This window comes from Columba livia, chromosome W, assembly GCF_036013475.1.
Source record: "Columba livia isolate bColLiv1 breed racing homer chromosome W, bColLiv1.pat.W.v2, whole genome shotgun sequence".
Classification (NCBI taxonomy): domain Eukaryota; kingdom Metazoa; phylum Chordata; class Aves; order Columbiformes; family Columbidae; genus Columba; species Columba livia.
Genome location: NC_088641.1, coordinates 13724500 through 13741083, shown reverse-complemented (window position 1 = coordinate 13741083; position 16584 = coordinate 13724500). Strand labels below are relative to the sequence as shown.

The window sequence follows — 16584 nt, the reverse complement described above, 5'->3', positions numbered from 1 at the left end:
AAGGAAACAAAAAGAAGTGAAAAACAGAGGGAACACCAAGGTCATAATAGAAAGAGCTCCATGGCAGAGCAAATATTCCTTCAGGAACTGCAGTCTGCAGAGGACTCATTGCAGAGCAGATATTCCTTAAGGACTACAGCCTGTAGAGAACCCATGCTGGAACAGAGAAAAAGTGAGAAGGAATGAGCAGCAGAGAGAAACTGCTATATGCTGACCATAACAACCCCCCCACACACACTTGCATCACCAAAGGGACTGAGTGTAACTTGCAGACATAACAAAGGGCAAAGGGAAGAGTTTGGAGCGAAGCTGAGTCTGAGAAAAGGGGGAAGAAAAGTGTTTTCCCCACATGTATTCCCCATGTCTTTTTATGTTTGTTTTGTTTCTGTTTCCCAATAGTTATATAAATAAACACTAAAATTATTGATTCATATATATATAAAAATTAAATTCCCCAAGTTAAGTCTGTTTTGCCCAGGACAGTGATCTCCCTGTCTTTATCTTGACCCACAAGCTTTCTTGCTCCTGTTGTTCCTACTTTCTCACTCCACCCTGCTGGGAAAAGAGGTGAAAGGGCAGCTGGGTGAGAGTTTGGCTGCCAGCCAGGGGCAACCCACCACATCCCTGCTTCATATTTCAACTTGCTTCACCCCTACCCAAACATACAGTCTCCCAGAACTGTGGTTAGAGGCCTCAGCATGACTGACAACTAGGATGTTTATTCACAGCAAAGAATCTTGTCCCAAGTCATTACCATTTAAAAATGTACTATTCATCCAATATTGATAAAGCTACATCTCTAGTCATATGAAATAAGTTTGCCTCATCACCCTCTCTATACAAACCAATGCTGCTCTAACTAAAGGTAGGAGTGAACACACACACCCTCCTTTAAACAAGTGAACTGTTAGGACAGAACACAGAATCATAGAATTTCGCTTGGAAGGGACCTTCAAAGGCCATCTAGTCCAACCACTGTGCAATGAGCAGGGACATCTTCAACTAGATCAGGTTGCTCAGAGCCCCATCCAGCCTGGCCTTGAATGTCTCCAGGGACGTGGCATCTACCACCCCTCTGGGCAACCTGTTCTATAAACCAGAAGAGAGGTTGCTTGCCCTCTGTCTTATGGCTTACACCTAATAGTAAAGTATGTTTATACTGATTAAAAAAAAAAATAAAAAATCAGGATAATCAGGATGATGGGGGGGGGTTGAAAGAGGTTTAAATCACAAATACTAATAAAAAAGAAATACAGTAGTCACCTGGGGTGCCTTCAGTAGTCACTGGACCTAGAGAGATTTCTATCTTGATTCACTTCTAGAAAAACCCTTTTCCTCAGTAGATAGATGACCCTCTAGGATCTGAGGGCAGTGAATGCTCCCCCTGCTCACAAGATGTCAATGGTCTCCACTTTCCAAATATGACAAACACTTGTATGCTCCCTAACTCTAAAAGCATTTAAGAGTCATATTTTTTAAAAGTATTTGCACCACACAAGAGACAGAATTTTCTGTTAAGCTGTTTTTTGAAGGTACTTCTGTCAGCATGTATTTTGACAGATCAGACCTCTTATAACTGCAGTTCCACTGATGGCAAACCAACTATCAACAAAACGTTGTCTTCTTTTAACATTAGGACAAAGATCTTCTGACTACCCAAAATACATGAGATTAAGGAACAGGATGGGCAAACAACCATCCAGAATCACACAGACATAGCTGACTGTCTTTTGAGTACAATATGGGTGTTGTGGTTTAGCCCTAGCCCCACCCCAGCCAGCAACTAAAACTACCTGCCCCTCACTCATCCCTCCCCTGGTGGGATGGGGAGGAGAATCAGAAAACAAAAGGCAAAACTAGTGGGTTGGGATAAGAACAGAAAACTAAAAAACAAACACACACAAACAATAACAACATATACAAAGTGATAGATACACAGAGTAATCTCACCAGATGGCAATCCTGACACTGCACCTTGCCTCCTCTAAAGCAGCAAGTAGATTCCTGACCTCAGTACATGCCAACCCCCTCTCCCCACACACACCTGAAACACAGTAGCCCAGAACCACGTGAGGAAGAGAGAAAGGAGAGAGCAGGCAAGCAAGAAAACCCTCCCCCCCACCCCCCCCATCAGCCCCTCTTTTGTAACTGAGCATGACCTAATATAGTATTAAATACCCCTGTGTCATCCCCCCAGGTACCTGTGGAAATTAACCCTATCTCAGTTGACCCAGCAACGGGTTAGACAACCTACATCCTCTAAGCCTTATTTTCATTATTTGTATCATGCCTAGAAAATTTAAAGACAGTTTACTATCCTAACATTTTACAATTTGAATTGAAGACCAGTGATAAGTTACAGACATACAGAAGGACAGAAAAAATGCTCATCAGTATGATAAGTAGTTATCTAACCATACCAGAGACCTAAGCACTGTACTGAATTTTAGTAGACATTGTTTGACACAGTATTTGAAAACGGACAGCAAAAAAACATAAATGTGTTGTGGGCAAAAAAGTTTAATCATTTTTGGAGAATTTCAATCAATTCAGTTTATTGTCAAGTAAAAACTTATAATTACCAATTTTGTTACTGAAACAAAACCCACACTCTCAGAAATCACAAAAATCACAGAACGGTTAAGGTTGGAAGGGACCTCTGGAAGTCATCTGGTTCAATACCTCTGCTCAAGCAAGTGCACCTAGACCCAGTTGCCCAGGATCATGTCCAGATGGCTTTTTAGGATCTCCAAGGAAGGAGACTCCACCATCTCTCTGGGCAACCTGCTCCAGTGCTTTAGTCACTCTCACAATGAAAAAGTTTTTCCTTATGTTCAAACAGAATCTCCTATGTTTCACTGTGTGCCCATTGCCTCTGCTCCTGTCACTGGGTACCACAGAAAAGAGCCTGGCTTTGTCTTCATTACAGGCTCTCTTCAGATATTTATACATATTAATAAGATTCCCCCCGAGCCTTCTCTATGCTGAACATTCCCAGCACTCTCAGCCTTTCCTCAGATGCAAGATGCTCCAGTCCCTTAACCATCTTTGTGTCCATGTCTCTCTTACACTGTGGAGCCCAGAACTGGACACAGGACTCCAGGTGTGGCCTCCCTAGTGCTGAATATTAGGGAAGGATCACCTCCCTCAACCTGCTGGCAATGCTTTGCCTCATGCAACCCATGATACCATTAGCCTTATTTGCCACAAGGGCACATTGTCAGCTCATGTTCAACTGGGTGTCCACCAGGATCCCCAGGTCCTTTTCTTCAAAGCTGCTTTCCAGATGGGTGGTCCCCACTATATATTGGTGCCTGGGCTTGTTCCTCCTCAGGGGCAGGACTTGGCACTTCCCCTTGTTGAACTTCATGAGGTTCCTGTCAGCCCATTTCTCCAGACTGTCCAGGTCCCTCCAGGTGGCAGCATACCCTCTGGTTTATCAATCACTCCTTCCTTGCTGAGGGTACACTCTGCCCCATCATCCAGATCATTAATGAAGATGTTAAATGGGACTGGACCCAGTATTGACCCCTGGGGTACACCGCTAGTTACTGGCCTCTGACTAGATTTTGTGCCACTGATCACCCACCCACTGGGCCCAGCCATTTAGCCAGTTTTCAATCTACTTCATCCTCCCTTGCCTCTGCAAAACCTCTCCTTCCCCATTTGTTCTCCAATCCAATCACTACAGATAAAACAGTCTCTTAGATGGGGCAAGCACCGGAAATTGGGGTCAGCGTGTGGTGGTTGCTCTACTAGCAGCAGTTCCTTTAAAGTCAGATCTCTCAGCCCCTGCTCAGGTTACCACTCAAGCTCCTGCTCCAGTATGGTCTTCTGTCTCCTCTTTCTTCTGCTCTGGTTTTATTTCTTTTCTCCCTTTTATTCAGCATTTACCATTCTTTTAGTTTTGTTTTCACAGAGGTGCCACAAAGTTCACTGATCATCTTTGGCCTGCAACGGGGTTGTTGCTGAGCTGGCTGGAACCACCTGTAACTAGTACAGGGCAGCCAACAATTTTCTCCCACAGAGGTCACCCTTGCAGCCCCACCCTGCCCCCCCTCAACCTTGCCAATTATGCCCAATACAAAAAGTCACAAAGGAACTATTACAGAACACACTTTCTTCTGTCCTGCTAGAAAAAAAAAAACAAAAACTCAACAACAAGCATGGAATTATACAGTGGAGTTAAGCTACCTTTTCTGAGCACACTAGGGAGGAATTTTTCATAAAGAAAATACATACTAAACTAGGAATTTTTTTTTTCAACAGAAATACTTATTTGATCTTAATATATACCAGAGCAGAAGTCTGATATGTCTTTCAGTTGTGCTTCTTAGGGTAAAAGGTCATGATCAAGTAAAGCTCATTTTTATATTTAAATGGTATTAATACAGGTTCAGAAAAGTAGTAATCTATATTTTTTGAAAGAGAGGGGTCAAGTCAAAGTGTAGATAGGTGATTTTTTTAACATGGAAGTCAGCATAATGGCAGGTTAGTATGCTTTAGAACAAGTCAATGAACATTACTGAAAAAGTCAAGTTTACCTCTTCATTTTACAAGTGACTGACAACATCTGAGCAAAGTACTATCACCTTAATAAGCAGCACCAGTGGTAGACATGATTGTAAAGTATAACATTACCTAGCAAACTCTAGTCAGCACAGTGATCCTAAAACATAATAGTTACCCACGTTCCCTATATTCATTACTTGTTCTGACCTAATAGTAAACTGAGGAAAACAAACCCACCAAGCAATACAGCAGACAGAATGAAAAGCCTTTGAGGTAAATATTCAGAGGGAACTGTCATCTTAATAGGCTACATCCAAAGTAACTTGGGGTTCAGGACTACCTTTGAACCACTAAGAAGACTCTGAGAATAGAAGGATGAGAGATTGATCAGTGACATTAAACATAGCAACACATTTTATTGGAGCACTTGCATCCAAACTTGCACATACAAGCAGTCTTAAACTTAAGCAGACAGATAGGTTCCCCAGAACTCTTATACTAGAATCACAGAATCATTTCAGTTAGAAGAGACCCTCAGGATCATCGAATCCAACCATAACCTAACCTACCCTAAATCTAGCACTGAACCATGTCCCTAAGAACCTCATCTAAACACCTTTTAAACACCTCCAGGGATGGTGACTCCAGCACTGCCCTGGGCAGCCTGTTCCAATGCCTGACAACCCTTTCCGGGAAGAATTTTTTCCTAATATCCAATCTGAACCTTTCCTGGTGCAACTCGAGACCATTTCCTCTTGTCCTATCACTTGCTACTTGGGAGAAGAGACCAACACCCTCCATGCTGCAACCTCCTTTCAGGTAGTTCTAGACATTGATAAGGTCTCCCCTCAGCCTCCTGTTCTCCAGGCTAAACAGCCCCAGTTCCCTCAACTGCTCCTCATTAGACTTGTGCTCCAGCCCCTCACCAGCTTTGTTGCCCTCCTCTGCACTCTCTCTAGTATTTCAATGTCCTTTTTATGATGAGGGGCCCAAAACTGAACACAGTGTTCAAGGTGCGGCCTCACCACTACCGAGTACAGTGGCACAATCACTTCCCTGGTCCTGCTGGCCACACTATTCCTGATACGAGTCAGGATGTTGGTGGCCTTTTTGGCCACCTGGGCACACTGCTGGCCCATATTCAGACAGCTGTCAGTTAACACCCCCAGATCTCCCCCTCATCTCCTCAATCTGTGCCCAGCCTCAGCTCTTACCGTAGCCACTGCTGTGCACATCAGTTCACCATGTTTAAATCTCCTGTGGTTGCTCTGTAGTCACTGCTGTGCTCGCCATTTGCCCCAACTAAATCAAACATGCAAAAAACTCCCAAAAGGAACATGAAGACTAGTCAGGTTAGCACTCACCACTGATCACTCCTAGGAAATAGAACTGCAGAGACTGAATCCAAGGCACTTCAATTAAAGTAGCTGTCACTGTTAGTACAAGGGAACTATCAGCTACAATGTTGTCAAAGAATAGGATCTTCATACAGCTATGCCAGAAGAAGTGACAATGAAAATAAATAGACTACTTCAAAGATAGCAAGTGGACTCAACAATTGGTCACAACGATAAAAATGTTCTCGCTATAAAAAGCTACTGTAAGTCATCCATATAAAAACTGAAATATTATTGGCAAACAAAGAAATAAAGTTCTCCTCTGTTCAAACTACCCCCTGCAATTGAAGGTCTAAAGTTCAGCAGCTCATCTGCATGTTAAGTATTGTTGAAAACCATAAAGCAACTCTTAATTTTAAGATCTACTCTCACCATTATTTGGAGGTGCAGACCTTGAATAGCACATGAGAGCATTCAAGAATAACTTTTTTTTTTTTTTAAAAAAGAGACTAAAAGCTAAGCTTAGCAAAAAAAAAAAAACTATAAAAACCTAATGACACTATACTGTAAACATTTAAAAGTAACTTTTATTTTATAGATAGATCTCCAAGAAAATTCTATCATAAAAGATAAATTAACAACACATCTCAAACACCTTGCAATAATTGCACATACTAGAATGTAATTAGGTAACATTTAAATCTAATATAGTTACCACAGTTAATGACAACAATTTGTAATGGTTCCACGACCTGCTGAAATACATACAAAGTTTCCAAGCAAGTCAAACAAGACCTCACATAACATGGATTTACAGCAGTTTTACAATGTACATTATACACAAGAAATATAAAAATGCAATCTTCAATTGTAGAAACATTCTCCTCAAACTGATAGCCAAATCAATTCACCTCCTAAATTCTACACGTCATCACCAAATTCACATTTTACATTAAGACAAAGTTAAAACCAACCACTGTCACATGATAAAAACAGAAATAAGTACTGTATGTTATTCAATTAAATAATTTCATCATTACTTGATAATTACTTCAGTGATCCTAGGCCCATTTTTCACCGTTCATAGATAAAAATACAAATTAAAATGCAGTAACTACTTCTATCTCAATAAAAACTGATTATGCTATGCCAGTGCTTCTCCACTAGAAGCTTCCAAAGTAGCAAAAAAAAAAAAAAAAAAAAAAAAAAAAAGACATCACTTCCGGGCACTGCTCTGATAGAAGTCATGGCTATAAACGCGTACATGCTTTGGTTAAAGACTCTGGTTTTAAATATAGTCTTTGAAAAATTAAACATTTACTATAAGCTACGGTAATACATGTTTAGAAAGCATCCCATCCTTTGCACCTTGAGCATCCATCCTTAAATTAAAACCTAGATATGCTGTTCCCCAGCAAATCATTTTAGATATGCCCAAGAAATTCAAATGTTAATTTGGCTTTATGTCATTAAAAAAAAAAAAAGGCAATAAAATATAAGCTATTTTCATCAAAGCCAGAAGGGAGTACTCTGAATAACTGAAATTGGGAGGTGCTGAACTGAACATTTGCCTTGTGTTAGGAGAGATCAGAAACATGCTGTCTTGTAGTTCAGTATCGTACCTCAACCCATGATGTTAAAAGTGCTCCTTTTCTTTTTTTGCCATTGTTAAAAAACACCCACAACCCAATCGCTTTCATTTGTGCTATTGTCATCACAAAGGCAAAATAATCTGAGACAGAAAACTAGCAACACAAAGAGACCCAGCAAACGTTAATTCCAGTTTTATATCCTGTGATCCACAAGCTCTTTAAGATACTGACAAGGAGATACAGAGAAAGCCAAGAAACCCCCAAAACCCTATACTATGTTTTTTCACTGCACAGTGCCTATTCTAACATAACTAGTTCAGGTCTTTTTAATAAGACTGTACCAAATTGATACATTATACTGAGCTACATCCTAAAATGTAAGAAATGGCACTAGATCATTTTGCAAGCATAATACAGTATTTAATTTCCGCTAGCACTTCGGTACACCAGCCCCCTCCCACAAAGAGATACACGCATTCCAATCAAGCTTGGCTCAGCCAATTCTCCCCCTCCCTCCAGGCCTTGCTAGGTTCCCAAAGCCCCACTGACTGTAGCTTTCATTTTGTTTTAAACAGCAAAACAAAAGGAGAAAGTCTCCAAAGCGAGGATCCTTACCCTTAAAATCCCACCATGCACGCAATAAGGAGGGTGAATTGGTTTGTTTTTGTTTTTTTTTGTTTGTTTGTTTGTTCGTTTTTTCTTTTTTTTCTTTTTTTTTTTTTTTTTTTTTTTCTTTTTTCTCCCCCTGGGAGATGAAGGGGAAGAAACAAAAGCCTAAATGGAGGAGAGACTAAGCGGCAGAGACAGAGGGAGAAAAAGGAGAGCCTGGTGAAGGAGCAGGGCGAGCGTCAGCCATATTGTGTGTGTTCATCCAGTATTTACAAACCTGCAGCTGCAGCAGCGTTTTGAGTCTGGGAGAGAGAGGAAAGAAGGGAGGGAGAAAGAAAGGAGAGGAGGGAGGAGAGAGAGGGAATCGAGGGAGGTGGGGAAAGCAGCGGCAGCAGTAGACAAAGGAACCCAGCAAAGCGCGAGCATACACACACAAACTCAGGATTCTCCGGACAGCAGCAGTGGCGTATGCAACCCCAGCGCTGCCAGCCCAGCGCGTTAGTAACTCTCCCAGCTCCAGCCTTTGACTACTGCGGCCGAGCCTCGCCACCATCCTCCTATCTTCTTCGTCCCATTTTCTCGTGGTGGGGGAGCAGACGGATAACAGGGCAGCGGCATGCCTCCCCCAACGTGCACTATCGACAGAGATGTTTATCTGCCGGGGACCCCTAGGTGGGCCCCAGCCCACACAGTACAGTAGCTCCACAGAGAGGAAGAGGGAATATGCAGCTGCGACCCCTCCCCTCCAACAAGGGATTATGTGAGGGTGGGGTAGAGGGGCCGTGCCAAAGGAAGACAGCAGTCCCCCAGAGCCCGGAAAAGTGGGGGTTGCCAAGGAGCCGGGACACTACGTAGGAAGGAAAGATAGAAACGGCAACACGAGCTTGAGGGCCGCCACTCCCGGCCGCCTCTCGCGCCTTCCGGGCAGGCCGCTGAAGCGGGCAGCGAAGAAGAAAAGGTACCAGAGACGGGACACCGCAAGTATTTAAATAACGTCAGCCTCGGGGGAGAGAAGGGAAAGCTAAGAACAGTGGCTCCAAGCTCATCTCACAGCGACTCCCTCTGGCTCTGTCCGGTTAGACTAAACTAAGCCAGGCCAAGGGCGGTGCGACGGGCTGCGGTTTCCCCCCGCCCCCCCCCCGCATTCGCTACTCACCTGCTAGGTGGATGGGCGCCTGGGAGCGCCAGGAGAACGGCCTAGAGACGTTAGCGCTGCAGCCAGAGCAGTCCTTCTGTCTCACTAAGCCACTCAGATTCTCTACGGCAACAGTAGAGACAGCTGCTCTCCTTGTCTCGTTTGTTCTATTCTGTCGTCACCACTGCTGCCTCCTGGTCGCTTCTGCCATATTTAGACCCTCCTCTCTGTACACGAACTCCACCGCCAAGATAGAGGCCTCCTCATCTTCCTGCCAAATAGTGAGCTACCCGCATTGAGACGTTCAAAACACAGGGCCGGACACCGCCCTCCGCCAAGGCGCAGGCGCACTGCAAATTCCGAACTGCGATAGGAGCGCAGAAAGCAATCTTCCACTTAGTCCACCACTCCTCGTTAGCGTGCAGGCGCGCCCGTAGTAGTAGTTGTTGCTGCTGCTTTACTGTTGTCTCCCGGCGCTCCGTTGGCAGTCGTAGTGGAGGGTGGTGGGGGCCTGTTCGCAAATGGCTGCCTGTTGGCCCTTCTCCAAACACAAGCCACCAGGCCCTGGGGCGGTGAAAGTCCGCCTTTCCCCTCCCGTCAGCCCGCCCACCGCGGTGGGGTCTAGTGCTGCCTCGCGAGGTGGACACTGATGGCAGCGGTACCGCTTCTCTAAACGTGCCTTGGGAGCCAGCGGCTCTCCGCTGCCCCCTTGCCGTCATAGGAAAGAAAAGGTGTAAGCCATCATAAGAAAAATAAGCTATGGATATCCTGTGTTACAAATTCGGTCCGTGCCGACTGAGGAGAGAGGCTAGGACATAAATATTTACCTTTGTAATTCTATACTTTATTAATGTGCATGAGATGTCTCAGCCAAACTGGGCACGCCCAAGGGATTTTCTTTAGGGTTTTTATACCTTACACTACAAGGGTATGTTATGAATCACCCAATTACCTACTGTGAGCACTGGTGCAGGCAGGTCGCAAGACGAGCCAGAGGCCAGGAATGCATTGCAAAGAGCAAGTTTTATTTTAGTTCCCTCTCTCCTGGGGGATCTCCGAAGTCGCACCTGAGCTCCCAGGCAGAGGTGACACAGGCGGGGATGCAGGCGCTGGTCAGTTCAGCCCTGCTGGAAGATCACTGGGCCTGCTGAGCTCGCCTGCATTTCAAGGCTTCGGGCAGGCGCAGCCTCCCGCTCTTTCTCACAACACAGCAGGAATCTCAGCCATAGTGATAAGGTGCCTGGAGTTTCTCACAGGCCTATGTTACCTAACACAGAGGTTCTACTCATCAAGCACACAAGGTCAGTAAAACAATTAGTGTGATGTATGTGCTTTCTCTACACCCCAGCTGCAAGTTGCTTCAGCGTGTTTACATTTCTCCTCCTCACCATTCTTGCGCAATTCCCATACACTTACTAATGCATATTTCTATCCAATCATAAATGTGGTACAGCATAGCAACATACATTACAAAAATATATATTGTAGGTCTTGCAGCATCATTATCTGTCAGCATCCTTGTGGTTTATCTGTTTATCCAGATGTTTCTATCATCAACTTCTGCAAAGTTATTAGGCATCAGCAATTCATGTTTCTCTTAGATATGGATCCTTCAGTTAAGGAAACCTCTGTTCTGGCAAAAAATTTCTTAGTTGATCGCTTGTCCTTAGTAGAGGTCTTGGGTCTTCAAAAAATGGCACAGCAATTAAACACTAATAATGTTCTTAGCTCTTAATGACTGTGTCATCTCAATAATTTGTGTCATGCCTACTAGAAATGAAAATAAAGATTTAGACAAAAATATAAAAATAAGATGCACTGTCACCAAATCATAATCTATTGCATTTTTTACATTATTCAGGGATATAACTTCAAGAGCTGTTCATAGCTTTAGACTGACAAAGAACAAAATGGAAAACATCAATAAGTAAAATTATATTCTTCTCTGACAAATCAAGTAATTGGTTCAAAAATCAAAACAGGTGAACAGATGAGGCACAGTCTGCCTTAAAAAATCTAATGGGTATTTTTTTTCAAAGTAGACCTTGGCAGGTATAGCATGACATGACATGACATGACATGACATGACATGACATTTCTCTGTTACAAAATCATAAGACAAAGAAACTTCAGTGCATGAAGACAGCTATGAAAAATTGTTTGAGTCAAGAAGAGTTTGACTGAAGGCCATCATATCGTGAAACCAAAATGCAGCTTAATTAATAATATCATAATATCCTGAAAATTTTTGTGTTTTTTTTTTTTTGTTGTTTGTTTTTTTTTTTTTTTAAGTGCTGTTGTCACCTGATGCTATGGGGACAGATAGGTTCTTTTAGGGATCCTTGACAGAATGATGATGACACTAAGTTGTACTTTCAATTAAAGCTTTCTTTTTTAACAGAATGTTGTGATTAGCATAGCATAGAATCTTATTATAAGAATACCACAGGATTTCTGATAAGCAGAAGCAGTGTAGCACAATTGCATAAATAGTGTAGTGCGGCAATGAGGAACGACGCATACAGACGCAGACAGAGATGTGGGAAAGTAAAATGTGGGAAAGCAAGATGTACGGTTCTAGCCACCTGGACAATAAAGGAAGATCAATACTAACATGACCATCTGGATGGTCAAAGACATAATACTAACATAATAATATATAAAAGGCCTTGGACAGATTACTTTGAAGTATCTTTCTCATAATTGTAAAAAGTTATAGCCCAGACTCGTGAGAATGGTATCTCAGGCCAGATAACCACCCCCAAGTGCATGGGATGTGTGAATGTCCTTGGGCCTTTTCTGTGAATGAGTGGAAATACAAGTGAGACAAACATCACATGAGTTTAGTGTGTTCTTAATAACAATTAGTGGAAAAGCACCTTTTTGTAAACATCTTAGTCCAGGCCTGTACCTGTAAATCCTATAAATTGTTAATGGTGAATAAAGAAGTCGGCCTGAGCCGAGGCCTAAGTCAGTTCTCTGCTTGGCCAGGCTCTGCGCTCCTTCATGAACAAGACCTCTGCCTCTGCGTGAATTTCTGTCTGCGTCCCGGTGTGCGTCGTCTCTAATCGCTGCACAGAGATGCACAGGCACAGAGCTCTTGTTAGCAGCAAGAGCAGAGCCAGGCAGAGCTGAGCTCTCTTTTATTAACAGTTCTCAATTTACATGTTTACAGATACAGGGCCGGACCAAGAGGTTAGACAGTTTTTTCAAAAAAATGTTATCCCAAACACACCACACTCATGTTGTGTCTGTTTTCAGTCACGTCCCCATGCATATCTTTTGGGCGGTGTTCCGACCCACTCATTCACAGACCAGGCCCAACATTCACACATCATACATATGGATGTCGGGGATTGGCTCAAGGAGCACAGACATGAGTCCACCAAGCAACTGTACGAGCAGAGCCCATTTTAGTTGACATAAGTAGGCCTTAGTTAGCTTGTCTATTAGGCCGTGGGAAAGGGGGGAACGGAAAAGTACTAACTAAGGCAGGGTCAGGATATTTTTGAAGAGATAAGAGTCAGAAGAATGTGGGATGCGCATAGCTAGCTAAACCCAAGTAGGTGGAGTAAGTAAATGTGCTTAGCCTATTAGATAGAGACAAGTATGCATAATTATGGTATTTGGTATAAATGCACGCTATCTCGGGCAATAAAGTTGAAGTATGCTTTATCACTCATATTGGGTCGGCCGCATTTCTTCCTCCGTCCGCTCGGGTCTGGAACTCTGATGGGACTTTTCTCTGCAATTGGCGCCCGAACCGGCGATCCGAAGCGGCGGATAGAAGCAAAAGGCGCCGGGAGAGCAGCGACCGGCGGGCAAGAGCGACCGAACACTGTGCTGCGGTGTGTCGACTCCGAAGCCTGAACCGACTGAAGTTCGCCAGTGCTGGGCTACAGGAAACAAGGGCTGCAAGAGGTCTCTTAATTTAGCAAGAGGTACCGTACTATAATGATGAATAACGGAGAAATAGATTAAAAATGATGAATAACGGAGAAATAGATTAAAAATGATGAATAACGGAGAGATAGATAACAGAGAAACGGATTAAAAGTGATAGATAACAGAGAAACGGGTTAAAAGTGATAAATAACAGAGAAACGGGTTAAAAGTGATAGATAACAGAGAAACGGATTAAAAGTGATGAATAACGGAGAAACGGGTTAAAATGATGAATAACAGAGAAATGGATTTAGAAGTAGCCCTAGATTTATTACAAAGCTTTTTAGAAAAGCGGGGGGTTGATTATAGTTGCGTTAAACAGCTAGCTGGTCTAGTAGCAACGGGGAAAACTAAGGGGTGTTTTCAGGATCCTGATTTATTGTTTGATGAAGGAGTGGAGGAAATTAGGGGATGTGTTGTGGGATATGGTCATAGACGAGGATAAAACAGCTAAGAAACTGATGAAACCGTGGAGGGAAGTAATTAATAATATTAAGCGTCATAAAGTGGAAAAGAATTTAGCCGCGGTAGCTTCACAGAAACTCGGCAAAATGGAGCCTTCCGCTCCGCCGATGGAAACGGGCATATCTGCGTTATCAGCGAAGAACCTTAAAAGACTATTAACTTGGTGCAGAGGCAATAGGTATCCTGCTGACCTGTCAGGAGTTTTTCAAATAGAGACTTGGAAAAAGATGGGAACTGTGTTGTGGAAGGCAATTAGTCACCGCGAAAGATATATTCTCGGCCTTGTAACCATCTGGAAACTGATAAATACTACAGTGAAGCAATTAAAACCTGAAAAGACTGTTACGAGCATTAGTGACTCAAAATTTGAACTTTGGGTGAGAACAGCAAGTCCAGAGGATTGGTGTCAGACAACTTACTCAAAGAACCTGTGAAAGCTGAGAATGCTAAAGTCGTAAACAAGTGTACTATCAGTTCTTTTACCAATTTTACCAATCTGCTTTTCCTGCATTTTAACCCTCTAACTTCCACAATAGAACAGAAGAAGTCACTGAAAATAGAACTGGACAACAGAACTGTGTGACAGATTAGATCAGCTAACAGCAAGTGAATCTGACAGTCGGCAATGTGGTCATGATAATCATGACGGGAAAGGCGGTGCTCCTGGGGACTCAGGGTATAAAACTTAGAAGTTAAGGAAGTACTGGTGTTGAAATTGGCAGCAGAGAATGCTAATGTTTGCTATCAACATGTTATTTGCGAGTTTTACAGTGAATATTATGTGCTGCTGTTTATTGCCTCTCTGAAAGTCAAGCAGCTTGTCAGGAATGTGAGTTAATTGTTTTACTGGTTGTTGTTAGAATTGTTTCTTTGTGGTATAAGTGCACCGTAAAACTTTCTCTCCACTTTTCCCACTCACGCCGCAAGCAGCCCTGTGCTTTTCCGTGGGGTCAGAAATTACTGTTTTCAGTCATGTTCATAAAAAATCGGTATTGGGAGGTGTTTCAAAACATAGGGAAGCACTTGGAAATATGAGGAAAGAAGATCTTGTAAAATATTGTAATTAATGGTGGCTGCTGTATAAGTTAAATGATTGGGAAAAGTGTCCGGGGAATAGAATCTTGAAGTATAACACCTTATTGCAATTAATGTTGTTTTTAGGGCGAGAAGAGTAAGACAAAATAAATCCCTACAAGAGATCATTAAATCATTTCAGACAGCTGAGAGAGAGTTAACTGATAACACGCAGGTCACAGTAAACTTGCCGAAGTCTGCACAATGTTTTCCTTATTAGCCTGTTTTCTTTGTGGGTATCTGTTTAAGCATGTTGCAATTTTGGTAGGTCTTTGTTATATGGTAGAGTAAGTTCACAGACTGTTAAATCATGAGAATCGGTTGACTCAAAAGGTGCGTTTTGTGATAGTACAAAAGATCATGAGTAATTTAGTTCCTTACTGCGTGAACGTGATGTTAAGATTTTATGTGTAGTAGCTGTTATATTTTTTTTTTCTAGCGTACTAGCTTTATTCCAATATCCAGACTTGCGCAACTCTGTGACAGGCTGTCTCTCATCTTGGTGCACTAAATTTGGCCTTTTTGTATGCACATCAAGTGAAGAATCATGGTTTTAGAATAACAGTTGTAGCACACCACATGAGACACTAATAAAAGGCCTTGCCCAGTCCAGCTTGCTGCGGGGGGGGGCGGATGCCAAATGGGCCTCCAGTGCGCACTGACCCATTTTGTCAGGGAGACCCAGGGGTATCTCCACCTGGCTGAGCAGTAAGCGGTTCAAGGTGCAATGCAAAAAATTGAGATATTGTCTTAAATTGGTGTAAGTGTGATCCATCTGCTTATTTGAACTTGGTATATGGTTTTCGTATCTGAGCTCAGTATTTTAGTTTGTATATTCATATTCGGTACCAAAAGAATCTTGTTTGGGGAGATAATTACAAAATGGGAACCGGTTCCACTGCTAAAATTCCACCTTGCTCCCCCTTAGGATGCATCCTTACACATTAAAGTAATCGCTTATATTGTTAGAAAAGCATTTAAATTGTTAAAATACTATGATAGATGTGAACTTGGGGTATTGTATGAAGTTATGAAGTTGTATTTAAAGGTTGCTGGAATGTGAACTGATTTGGATCTAGGACAATAGAATAATGGATTTATGTTTATTATACTGGTTTATACTGTTTTTTGACATCTCTAAATTGTAAAAGGTAAATGGAGCTAAGGAATGTGACTATTGCTGAGCTACTTGAAATTGCATATAAAGTGTATTATGGCTGGAATGAAATGGGAAAACAAAAGAGCAAAATATCCCAGGCCTGTGTGCAGCTCATTGTAACTGAGAAGTTTCCCAGAGCCTCCTACTTCGTACCAGCCAGTATGCCAGCTGCGTGACCTTGGTTATATCTACACTGCACAGAAAGAAAAAACAACTGGAAAAACCTGGCTGCCTGCTTTTAAAGCAGAGAAAGGGGGGTTCTCTCTCCCCCCACTGCAGCGATGTAATACTGAATGGAGCAGTCCGAGGGTGAAGTTTAAAGGCATCCTGAGCAGACCCGTAGTTCTAATGAAACTGGACAATTAAACCAAAAATTTGTTGATAGACTTATCCTATGGTAATTAATTGTACGAGACTTCTTAGTAAATTCACCATGCTAGTTTTTGAGGACATGGGAGACAACGAAAGAAAGGCCGTTTTTTGAGACAAATGGAATGCCAGATTTGGAACAAAGTTTTAATACATGAATTCTTGTATTTGCCCAAAAGTCCTATACCTCTCTTGGGTCAGGATTTGTTAAGTAAATTGTAAGCTCAAATAATGTTTTCTGAGAATTCTGTTTAGTTGCATATCCTACAAGAAGGTGCTTGGATGGTGCAGATCTGCTTGTGCAAGTGAGAAATCTTCAAGGAACTTAGCAGCCAATGTTTTTGATAAAGCAAATACTACACTGAGAAATCTGAAACAGGACTTCAA

General features: G+C 42.5%; 1 protein-coding gene across 5 annotated transcripts in view; it reads right to left on the bottom strand.

Annotated features, from left to right (window-relative positions):
• Positions 1-9880, bottom strand: part of LOC135577131 (spindlin-Z-like) — a 97599-nt gene extending 87719 nt beyond the window's left edge. For 2 of the 5 annotated variants that reach the window (XM_065044884.1, XM_065044885.1), the window contains exon 1: positions 9207-9796. The gene's annotated coding sequence lies outside the window, so the exon portion shown is untranslated. Of the gene's footprint in view, positions 1-8056; positions 9141-9206 lie in introns of those variants that run through there. The other 3 variants (XM_065044883.1, XM_065044888.1, XM_065044886.1) reach the window with 3 other exon arrangements.
• Positions 9881-16584: the final 6704 nt, after the last annotated feature.